This window comes from Rhinatrema bivittatum, chromosome 4, assembly GCF_901001135.1.
Source record: "Rhinatrema bivittatum chromosome 4, aRhiBiv1.1, whole genome shotgun sequence".
NCBI lineage: Eukaryota > Metazoa > Chordata > Amphibia > Gymnophiona > Rhinatrematidae > Rhinatrema > Rhinatrema bivittatum.
The window spans coordinates 393393195-393405731 of NC_042618.1; the positions used below are offsets into that span (position 1 = coordinate 393393195).

General features: G+C 46.2%; 1 protein-coding gene and 1 long non-coding RNA gene across 2 annotated transcripts in view; one reads left to right on the top strand and one right to left on the bottom strand.

Moving 5' to 3' along the window:
• The window catches only part of SYNPR (synaptoporin), a 453809-nt gene that overhangs the window by 401947 nt on the left and 39325 nt on the right, over positions 1-12537 (top strand). The gene's annotated exons all lie outside the window — the stretch shown is intronic.
• LOC115091113 lies at positions 1384-7721 on the bottom strand. Its single transcript, XR_003856620.1, has 3 exons — positions 7491-7721; positions 2565-2762; positions 1384-1608 (listed from the first exon to the last, which is right to left on the bottom strand). It is a non-coding gene; the product is annotated as an uncharacterized LOC115091113 (long non-coding RNA).

Below are 12537 nucleotides of genomic sequence, written 5' to 3' on the forward strand. Positions count from 1 at the left end.
CGAATCGTGTTGCCGTATGGCCGGCGCCATTTTGCGCAAAATGGCGCCGGCCATACGGCAACACGATTCGACTGCAGGAGGTCGTTCCGGACCCCCGCTGGACTTTTGGCAAGTCTTGTGGGGGTCAGGAGGCCCCCCCAAGCTGGCCAAAAGTCCCTGGGGGTCCAGCGGGGGTCCGGAACGACCTCCTGCAGTCGAATCGTTTTTCCGTACGGAAAAACGATTCGCGGTAGGAGATCGTTCCGGACCCCCGATGGACTTTTGGCAAGTCTTGTGGGGGTCAGGAGGCCCCCCCAAGCTGGCCACAAGTCCCTGGGGGTCCGGGAGCGATCTCCTACGCTCATGATGTCGGGGGACAAAAAAACAAAATGGCGCCGGCGCCATTTCTACAACGCACGGAGGACCGAGAGTAAAAGATCACACCGGGACCCTTCCTCTGGACCCCAGGTAATTTAAGGCATTTTGGGGGGGTTCGGGAGGGTGGGGGATTTATTTTAAAGGGTCGGGGTGGGTTTTAGGGTTGTTTTAGTGTGCCGGATATTTGTGCATCTACTCAAAGTGGATGAATCTCAACTGGGCAGATTAGATGGCCATTTTGATCTTTATCTGCCATATTTACTATACTACAATGTTTGAGGTTTTGCAAACTTGAAACTCTCAAGATTGTGGCTTGCATTAGAGATTCGAAATCTGATATATCTCTAGTACCTTTGTGGAAGCTATCAATGCATATTAAGATGTGTTAGAAAGCAGCATATGGGCCTAAATCACTAAAGTTTTTCTGTCATTCTTTCTCTATTGGAAGCAAAACTTAGTGAATCAGAGTGTGGGAGAGCTGTGTCAGCAAAAGAGATCCAGAGCTTTGATACAATAACCTGAAAGACTGGGCATGCTTAGAAAAATGAAATGCAGCAGTAAATTTTCACTGTCATAACTAAAAATGCCTTTAGGATATTTTTCTTTTAAGAATTTTTAAACTGAGGAAGCAGCCAGAGAAAATAGCATTTGGGAGTTTTAAATGCAATGCATTAACGACTGAATATAACCATCCAGGCTTTGAAAGATGAATGCCCCTATCTGGAGAGAGATGCTGCGGCCAGCATTATTTATATATTATTTAAAACATTTATTTTCTGTCCATAACAAACCTGTTGTGCTGGGTGGGTTACAACAATAAATCATTACAAAATCGTACACCTAAAATGAATACAAAAATTATAAAATCAAATAAATCTATACATCAAGTCTATCACTGAAAGCTTCTAAAAACAAATATTTTCAAATCTGAAATCTTATGTGACTCAGTGGGCAACAAATTCCATGCTGCGGGACCTATAACCGAAAAGGCCCGACTCCTTGTCTCTGACAAATGAGCTTCTCTCACTTATGGTACCGTTAAAAAATTCATATCTTGGGAACTAAGTGCATGAGTAGGAAGGTAACTCATTAAAAGATTTGACAAATAAGAAGGCCCCTCCAACTTTAGAGCTTTGAATACCAAAATCAATAATTTGAGAAGCTGATACACTGTAACTCACGTAAAACTGGAGTAGCATGATCCCAAGGACGACCATGTAATACCAATCTCATAGCAACATTCTGCAATATCTGTAAAGCAAGAACACTAGATAACGGCAAGCCCACTTAAAGACTATTGCAATAATTGATTGATGAAAGTACGAAAAACTGTACCAAGGTGCAAAAGTCAGTATGATCTAATACATAATGCATGTGGTGCAGAGTCTAAAGTTTAAAAGAACCAGCTCTTAATATTGATTTTATCTGGGGCCCTAACTTTAAATTCTCGTCAAATAAAACCCCCAGATTTTTTGAAAAAGTTATAACAGGAATTTCAATTCATTTACTGAAATCGAGTAAAAACTTTAGACTAAATAAGTCCTACAATGAAAACATACTGCTTCAGTCTTTAACAAATTCAAACATAAATTGTTATCATTCATCCAAGAATTAACCGCTGAAATGCATTTAGAGATGTAATTTAATGTGTCTGGCAATGAATCAACAATTGGGAAAAATAACTGTAAATCATCAGCATAGAGTCTAAACTCTATGCCGAGATTATCTAGCAGCTGACAGAGAGGGGTCAAATACACATTAAAGAGAGAAGCAGACAAATTGAGCCTTGAGGAACTCCATGTTTTGATACAAGCATAAAGGTCAGCCCCTTACCCTATTGTTTGACATTGTGCACAGCCAAGCTGGAGACCAAAGCAATGAATGCCCAGCAAAATGGAAAGAAAGTAAAATAACTGTGGGAGCCTAGAGAACACTCCATCGCTGGATATAGAAATACTTTGCCAGAGAAAGAGCGAGCACAAGTGGCATAAAACTCGTCTCATCATTGCTGAATCTGACCACAAAACAACATTCCTAAGCTCCTTCATAGGGACACACTAGCTGTTTTACACCACTTATTTTGATTTTGATAAAGCATTTTCTTAGAATCAAATCTTAGAATTTCTTTTATATACACCCAGATGCAACCATAGGTATATACTGTATGTTACTAGGAAGGTGAGAATATTTGATCATGTGAATCTTACCCATCCCGTTGTTTCATTCTTACAACACATTTAGACGTGGGATTGATTTCAGGTTCAAGGTCCGGAAGTAGAATCTTCAGGCTCTGGAGGAAGAGCTGGGCTTCTGATTTTTAAGTCGTGCGATACCTCCTCACCAAAAGAAAACTAACTGCAATTGCTTCCTTCCATTGGAGGGAGGTTTGAGACTGTTCATTTACTCTACAAAAGAGAATGCTGAAATCAGTTTCCACACTTCTAGCAAGCATATAAGATATACACTTAATTGTGTGCACATAATAGCAAACCTTTTTTAACATGCACTGTTTAACTCCGATTCACTATCCTGTGCATCAGAAACGGGCCCAGCATGACCGAGTGTGCATTCCATGCATTTGCACAGAGCGGCACACCCGGGGAGGTGGCGGGCCAGCGCCAGCAGGAGAGGCCCCAGGCCACTGGGTGGTTAGGCTTAGCCAGCGGCCCACGGCCTCTCCTGTTGCCATATGGCCCACTGATCTTCCTGCTTAAGGGGGAGGGAGCGGAAGCTGTGCACAGGCGAGCGCACACGCATGGCTGCCCACACACAGATTCTGCTCCCTCCCCCCTTCAAGCAGGAAGTAAGAGTGGGCCTGCACTGCCACTGCTGCCTGAAAGAAGCCTGCACCATAGCGCAGAAAGAGGAGAAGAGCGATGAAGGGCCAGCAGTAGAAATAAGGTGAGCCAGAGCCTGGGTAAGAGAGAGAGGGTAGTGGATATGAACTGGGAGGAGTGCTGAAAGCGAGAGCCTGGAGGGAATGTGCTGGGGAGAGACAAATGGGGATGGGCTGGAGGAGACGTCAGTGGGGGTGATGAAACTGGAGGGGATGGGCTGGGTGAGAGGGAAAGACTGGTGGGAATGGGCTGCTGGGACATCAAGAGAGACTGGTGAGGAAAGGCTTGGAGGAGAGAACAGTGGGGGAAGATAGAGATTGTAGGGATGGACTAATGGGATACAGTGTGGGGGTAGACTGGGGAAAAGCATGGTGGGGAAGGGAGAGAGAGATCACTGGGAACAGGGGGAGGGATTTGAGGCAGGTCTGCACCACTAAAGGGGCAGGGTAGAAAGAGGATTGGCACATCCCCCATCCACCCCATTCCCACCATCCCCAATTCCTCCCCCTTTCCCATACCACTCATTGAGTCTCTTTATTTCTTACATAATCACCCTAAGCACCGACTCCTCAATTTCTGTTTCAATTTCTAGAATCTGAATTTATTAAAAAATGTACATTCCACACTCTCAGGCCAAATTGCTTTCAGGGTGGATTTCAGTCAATTACAATCATAAAATCCTTAACATGATAAAAACAGAATGACCACAGCAAAATACAAACATAAGAAAAATTCTTGTATCAGCTCTGACACAGTGCCATAAAATAGGAGAATAAGGGTGTCTTAGAAATCTGCTTCACTTTTTTGAAGGAGTTAATAAACATGTGGATAAAGGTGAACCGGTAGATGTAGTGTACTTGGATTTTCAGAAGGCGTTTGACAAAGTTCCTCATGAGAGGCTTCTAGGAAAAGTAAAAAGTCATGGGATAGGTGGTGATGTCCTTTTGTGGATTACAAACTGGCTAAAAGACAGGAAACAGAGAATAGGATTAAATGGACAATTTTCCCAGTGGAAGGGAGTGGGCGGTGGAGATCGCGCAAGTTACGCCTGCCACAGGCTATACAGCCCAAAGAGTGGAGTGCCTCAGGGATCTGTATTGGGACCCTTACTTTCAATATATTTATAAATGATATGGAAAGAAATATAACGAGTGAGGCAATCAAATTTGCAGATGATACGAAATTGTTCAGAGTAAAATCACATGCAGATTGTGATAAATTGCAGGAAGACCTTGTGAGACTGGAAAATTGGGCATCGAAATGGCAGATGAAATTTAATGTGGATAAGTGCAAGGTGATGCATATAGGGAAAAATAACCCATGCTATAGTTACACGATATTAGGTTCCATATTAGGTGCTACCACCCAAGAAAGAGATCTAGGCGTCATAGTGGATAACACATTGAAATCATTGGTTCAGTGTGCTGCGGCAGTCAAAAAAGCAAACAGAAAGTTGGGAATTATTAGGAAGGGAATGGTGAATAAAACGGAAAATGTCATAATGCCTCTGTATCACTCCATGGTGAGACTGCATCTTGAATACTGTGTACAATTCTGGTCGCCGCATCTCAAAAAAGATATAATTGCGACGGAGCAGGTACAGAGAAGAGCGACCAACATGATAAGGGGAATGGAACAGCTCCCCTATGAGGAAAACTAAAGAGATTAGGACTTTTCAGCTTGGAGAAGAGACGGCTGAGTGGGGATATGATAAAGGTGTTTAAAATCATGAGAGGTCTAGAATGGGTAGATGGGAATTGGTTATTTACTCTCAGATAATAGCAAGACTAGGGGGCACTTCATGAAGTTAGCATGGGGCACATTTAAAACTAATCGGAGAAAGTTCTTTTTCACTCAACGCACAATTAAACTCTGGAATTTGTTGCCAGAGGATGTGGTTAGTGCAGTTAGTATAGCTATGTTTAAAAAAGGATTGGATAAGTTGAGGAGAAGTCCATTACCTACTATTAATTAAGTTGACTTAGAAAAAAGCCACTGCTATGACTAGCAACGGTAACATGGAATAGACTTAGTGTTTGGGTACTTGCCAGGTTCTTATGGCCTGGATTGGACACTGTTGGAAACAGGATGCTGGGCTTGATGGACCCTTGGTCTGACCCAGTATGGCATGTTCTTATGAAGAAAGCACTCAGGAGTCTTTGCTCTTGGGGAGAGAGAAAGGATTTGCAACTCTGTGACAAGACTGTTTCTACCTATTTTCATAGGGGTAGATTTTCAGACGAGCGCGAACAGCCTACTTTTGTTTGCGCTCCAGGCGCAAACAAAAGTACGCTGGATTTTAGTAGATACGCGCGTAGTCGCGCGTATCGGCTAAAATCCTGGATCGGCGCGCGCAAGGCTATCGATTTCGTATAGCCTGCGCGCGCCGAGCCGCACAGCCTACCCCCGTTCCCTCCTAGGCCGCTCCGAAATCGGAGCGGCCTAGAAGGGAACTTTCCTTTGCCCTCCCCTCACCTTCCCCTCCCTTCCCCTACCTAACCCACCCGCCCGGCCCTGTCTAAACCCCCATCCTACCGCGACCTGGGGGTGGGTACGGAGGGCGCGGCCACGCCCCCGGGCCGTAGCCACACCCCCGCCCCCGGGCCGTAGCCACGCCCCCGTACCCGCCCCCAAAACGCTGCCGACACGCCCCCGCAACGCCGCGCGCTCCAGCCCCTCCCCCCGACACGCCTCCTGACACGCCCACTCCGAAAACCCCGGGACTTACGCGAGTCCCGGGGTTCTGCGCGCGCCGGTGAGCCTATGTAAAATAGGCTCACCGGCGCGCAGGGCCCTGCGCGCGTAAATCCGCCCGGTTTTGGGCGGATTTACGCGAGCAGGGCTCTGAAAATCCGCCCCATTGTGTAAAGGTAACTGATTTCCCTTATCATCAAAACTTACGACGCTTAGATCTTGACCGTCATAATAGGCATCATTGTGTTGTGCTTCCCAGCATTTTGCACTCTGCCTTACATATAATCATAGCTCAATGTTACCATCGAAACAATTTTTTATATTTGTGTGCTTCTTCACCACACAAAAATATAAAAAAATTGTTTCGATGGTAACATTGAGCTATGATTATATGTAAGGCAGAGTGCAAAATGCTGGGAAGCACAACACAATGATGCCTATTATGACGGTCAAGATCTAAGCGTCGTAAGTTTTGATGATAAGGTAAATCAGTTACCTTTACACAGTATTTGTAAGACTGACTATTTCCATCTGAAAAAAAGGGCCGTATTTAGCATCAAGAGTTATAGATCTACCTATTTTCATTCAGGGCTGGAGGGGAATCCCTGCCACTCCACAAAAGTGGCCTCCATTCCTCCACTCCCTGGAAAGTGGAGAAAAGCTGGGTCCCTGTGAAGGATACGTCTGCACAGATTGAGAGAAAGAACTGTAAAGTGTGCAAATTAATTGTGGTGTTGAAACAGACTAAATTGAGCCCCATTTATCACTGCTTGTCTGCAAGTAAACTTTATTTTTGGACACCATCTCGGAGTTTGGAATGGGTCTTGCATAATGAGCCCACGTTGTAACCTCTCATGGCATGCTCATCTCCTAGAGGCACACAGACCTACCAGAGACACCCTTACCACTTGGGGCCTTGAAATATAGCTTTCCCCCATCCAACAAATGACCCTCACCTTGGGGAGAAAAGAGACAGTGTCTGCCACTAGCCTGGATCCCTGCCCCAAAGAGATTATAAATAAGGTTATAGCCTCACTGGGGTGGGGGTTACAAACAAATGAAGGCTGTGGTAACTGAAAAGTGTAGATAAGTGTAGATAAGATAAGCCCTTCAGTAGTTGATCTAGAGTAGACTGCCTGTGGCCAGTGCATCGAGGCTTTGTTTGCGTCAAGTGCCTTGAGTTTTTGCTTCAAGTGCTTCAAAGCCTTAATACACTGAGTGCCTCAAGTATTTCATGCATTGATGCAACATGCGTCACGCGCATCCCTTGATATGTCGTACGTGTCCCTCAATGTGCCCTGTGCATTCAGTGTACCCATCAGCGCACCATGTGATGCTGACTTATATTTCCTCAACCCGGGTTTTGGCTTGATGCAGGACAATTATGACCCTTGAACCCTTGGCCTTTGTTTAAGCTTATGGGTGACTCAATGAGGAGTTTCTGCTCAACTCATTTCCCAGGGAGGCAGACAACACTGCACTGTGGAATGACGAATCCACTGCTGCTTCTGAGAGACTTTCATGATTTTGCACCCAGGAGTAAAGAGAACATTGACAGGTCTACCAACACCAACATATCTGGAGTAAGCAGGGATATCATACCATGAGGGACTCATCATATCGGATGTCATTCTTCGACCATTTCAAGGAGGCATTTTCTCTTCTTTTTTCGTAGCACTGAAATGTGATGTAATGTGTGCTTCAGGGCAGCAAGGCAACTAAAAAGAAAACTAAAGCAAATAAACAAAATTTTAAAGGAATCTTGAAAAAATATACAGATGACCATGCCCCTGGGGGAAGATCCTGAGAGGGACCACAGGTCAGGCTCAGAGGTTGGAGACAGACACACACTTAGTTCTTTTATTAAACAGTATATTGAACTAGTAGTGAGCTGGTAATGCCCGGCTGGGCTGTAGTCCCTCAGATACTGGAACAGCGATCCCGGATAACTGAGCTGTAGAGAAACTGAATATAGTGAGTAGGCAGGGTATGCAGAGTTCAGGAACAGAGCCTTGATGGTAACACTCACACAATAGTCTCTTGAGGCAGCCCAGGAGCTGGAATGGATTAGGCCCTCGAAGAGCGAGTACCTGGTTCCAGGGAAAGCTCTGAGAGAGAGATGGTAACTCACTGGTGTTGTAGGCAGCGATGACTTCCAGGCAGAAGAGGTATTCAGCAACCAGTCCGGGAACATAGGCCCTCGAGGAGAGAGTACCGGTTCCAGACTGTGACCTGAAAAACAAAGAGAGAGTGAGGCCCCCGAAGAGCGGGTACCCCTGGTAAGTCCGAGGAGGCAGAGTAGCTTAGAACGAATCCAATTCCTTTCTAACTCGATTAGTTAGCAATTTCAGAGACCTTATATGTCCAGCACAGATGACATCATCTCAGGGGGACGCCCCTGAGGTTCACGCCACTGCTGGTACATCAGTAGGGGCCGTGTCTCACGTGCGCCCTTAGGCCCTTGTGAATCATGGCGGATTGCAACGTCGAGCCGTTCTGGGGATGCCGGAGGAAGTCAGTAGAAGACGCCGTGGCAGCCAACTTTCCACTTAAGCAAGAGGGAGTTGCTGAGGAGGTAAGGAGGGCGGAGTGGAGACCCCGGGCAGCGACGGTCGCAACACAAACCCCCCCCACCTAGAACCCATGGATAAGAAAGTGTATGAGGTACCCTAGGCAAACCTTACAGCCTTGCACACATGCCCCCCCCCCCCCCCACACACACACACACAATTAAATTATGAATTTATAACAAATTTTACATGAAAAAGAACATTCAAGAGTGCAGTCTTCTGAGGCATAAATATAATTTACAACATACATATTATATTTACGTGCACTCCCTTGGGGCCAACCAGAAAACTCTGCAAAAAAGACATTTGGAGCTCCTATGGAATTAGACTTTTTGTAATGCGTATTGGATGTGAGCTTGGCCCTCGGAAAGCCATCAACAAACAGAATTACCATTACAATATAGTAAACCTCCCATACCAAAACAGACTATCAATAAAGTAAAAAAAAAATAAAATTTAAAAATGTTTTCTGCCCGGATGTTCAAAGAAACAGAAAAAAATAACCCAATTCTTTCTTTTCACAATGCTAATATCATTTCCATACCAATCTTTTGGTCCTTCTAGTTATTGGCTGCCCCATCAGAGCCAGTGGGTCTCCCAGTTTACAACATTCTGAACTGTTGCCGATGAGAATGTAGAAATGCCTATATCTGGCATTCTAACAGCTACACAGCTGAATCTCAAATGCAGAATTCAAATTCTCAGGGGGTTCACAGTCATCTTAGTCATTGTTGGATCCCCCCTGAATAGGGCTCCTAAACATTCTTGGCAGAGAATGCTTCTGAAGCTCCATATTTCATGCCCATATCTTTCTGTACTGGTTCAGTGTAGGTTACTATTCTAGCAACTGTAGTCAAAATCTGAAGGTTTTTTCCTGCAATCTAAAGAAGATGGTTTTTATTATCCCCTACCGCTTGAAGTTGGAAGTGTGCATTTGTCACCTTCTCAGTTCTGTCTACAAACTTTTTAACTCTTTTTCATGCGTCGACTTCGACTGGAGCTTGGCATATAGTGGAGTTCAAGGCATATAGCATCCAACTTAATTTCCATGAGCAGTCACCAGATTTATCTGGTCTCTATGATAAGTTAGGGGATGGAATGTAGCAGTCCAACCCTATTGTGGGTCCCCTAGCACTTTCTACTCTTGCCAGTTCTCATACTTTTGTAGGAGTCAATCGAGATTTTAGTAGTACCACCTACCACCTCTTCCAAATAGGCCTGGTTTTTTTCATTCCTTGAACTCTGTTCTGGAGTGAGACAGGATCCAAATCTTCTTTTAAATATAGCATCAGTGTTATGGAGTCTCAGTTTAGTGGACCCTTGGGCCGACCTGCAGGAGACTGGGAAAGGTGGTTAATATCTCTAGTATGTGGCAGGCCGGGAGGCAAATGTTCAGGCAGGACGTAGAGGTGCTCTTCACCCTGGAAGCTGGTACTCCCCCGGGAGGAGCACGTAGGAGCCCAACCGCTGGGACTTAGGCGGGTTGTTGATCAGGACTAAGAACTGGAACCAGACTAGGACAGTAGATAAGTACTGTAACGGGGCTCAGGTTCTGGAACCAGGCAGGAACTGTAGCAGGCAAGCAGGAATGGAGCGAGTAGCAAGGCAGCTCGCTCTGGGGCACGATGCAACAGGGAACCGGAAGGTAAAGCCGTTGCAAGGCAAAGACTGAGTGTCCACGGCCGGCTTATCAAGGCCGCGGCGTCTGACGTCAGGAACTGGGCAGAGTCACCACTGGCGGGAAACGGCCTAGAAAAGTGTCCAAGTGGTGCGTGCGAGTGCCTAGAAACAGGGCATCCCTGGGAAGCTTCCCGGCGGTGCGGCTCCCGCAGGACGCCGCCAAACAGGGCGCAAACCAGGCCTCCAGAAGCGGGAGTAGGTCCAGGAACATGGAGGTAAGAGTCTGGTCGCGGCGCTCGCGGCCAGAACCGCAACAGTCAGATAGCCAAGGACCTCTATGTCCTCTGAGCTGAGAAGTCTAATATGGCTGCCATTGCCTCCACAGTTCCCGAATTATGATCCATTTCTATCTTACTTGATGAATGACTGGCTAATCATAATGCACTATCAAAAATAACTTAATATTTTCCTAATGCAAGGCAGCCTCTTTTTCTACGTAATTTGGACTTTTTGATCAATTTCCAAAAGTAAACTCTAGTACCAGCTGGACTACATAAATCCATTAAACCATGGATAATTGTTGCAGGAAGGAGTTTCTGACAATGAATCAAGCATTCATGGTGATATCGCCCATCCACAAAGTTCTGACCTCTTACAGCATGATAGCCAGAGCAATTCTTGTTACATCAGGACACATAGCAGTGGCCATATGGTCCCACTGACTCGTCGTTATCTTCATTATCTACATGAGGGATCAACACTCTCATTGGGATCACTTACCCCATGATTATCCACCACAGTCCAGATTTCCATGGCAAGAGTTTTTTCTAATGGTAAAAACCCCTTGCAATTCAGGACAGGATGCTGCCTTGCGCTGTTCCTCATTGGTTTTGCTAGCAATGGACATCACCTTGATAGTGGAGAGACACTCACATGGGATCTTTTTGATCCCAGGGTGCTGGGTGTCGTGAATGGAACCTTCTGAATTCAAAGTGATCAAATACACTCTTTCAAAGTTCATGCATCTTCGAGAGGAATTATATCTTAATTCAAAATGCCTGCCAGGTTGCTCTGTTTTATATAAAAAAACATAGAGGTGCAGAATTGTAGCCTCTCTGCAAGGAAGCATTCAAAATGGAGGTGTGTGCAATCAGACATTCACCTCTCCGGCAGACTTTCTATCTTCTGGGAATAGCCAGCACACTGATGGATCACTTCAGCAGAGTGTTCTGGTCACACAAGTGGTCTTTTCGACAATAATCAACTAAAGAACTATTCATTTTATCGATCTGGATGCCATTTGTCCTGTTTCCATTGATACAGAACTGAAAACTAGATTGCTTTGTTCTTGTTTCTATGCAACAGTCTCAGACTGGTTTAGGCCCTTTTCCTTTTCCATTGAGGGGATAATCCTCAATCTTTTTCCACCACTTCGGCTGATTGCCAGATCAGTGCTACTGTAGCTGCATGACCATACTTCCTTACTTCTTATAGTGTCAATGTGACCCAAACAGCTATAGTGGTATATCTTGTACAACATTTTGGCTGTTCTGCTATATTCCTGGGGACACATCCTACATTGTTAACTCTAAACAAAGGAATGCTATATCATCCAAATACTTCCATACCTCTTTGAGTGCTGCATGATAAACACTCACTACTTGCTTATCTCCCCTTGTCAAGAGCGATTGATAATACTGTGATTCCAGCTGGAACGCAATCTACTAGAGATGGTTATCCCTTCCCATGGTTTGGATATTCAGACTGGGTCAACAGGAAACCTTTAGCCCATTTTCTTGGGCACCAAAGCACTTGCTAGCATATTGGCTTCCCCTCTGTGACTTGGGCCTACCACACTGCCGGTGACAGTATAGTCAGTATAGACAGTATAGTCTTAGGGGTAGATTTTCAAACCGCGCGAATTGGCGTACTTTTGCTGGCGCATCAGGCGCAAGCAAAAGTACGCGGGATTTTAGTAGATACGCACGTAGCCGCGCGTATCCGCTAAAATCCTGGATCGGCACGCGCAAGGCTATCGATTCTGTATAGCCGGCGCGCGCCGAGCCGCGCAGCCTACCCCCGTTCCCTCCGAGGCCGCTCCAAAATCGGAGCGGCCTCGGAGGGAACTTTCTTTTGCCCTCCCCTCACCTTCCCCTCCCTTTCCCTACCTAACCCACCCGCCCGGCCCTGTCTAAACCCCCCCTTACCTTTGTCGGGGGATTTACGCCTCCCGGAGGGAGACGTATATCCCCGCGCGCCAGCGGGCCGCTAGCGCACCGGGACGCGACCTGGGGGCGGGTACAGAGGGCGCGGCCACGCCCCCAGACCGCCCCGGGCCGTAACCACGCCCCCGGGCCCGCCCCCAAAACGCTGCCGACACACCCCCAAAACGCTGCGCCGACCGGGCCCGCCCCCCGACACGCTCCCGACATGCCCCCCTCGCCAAACCCCGGGACTTA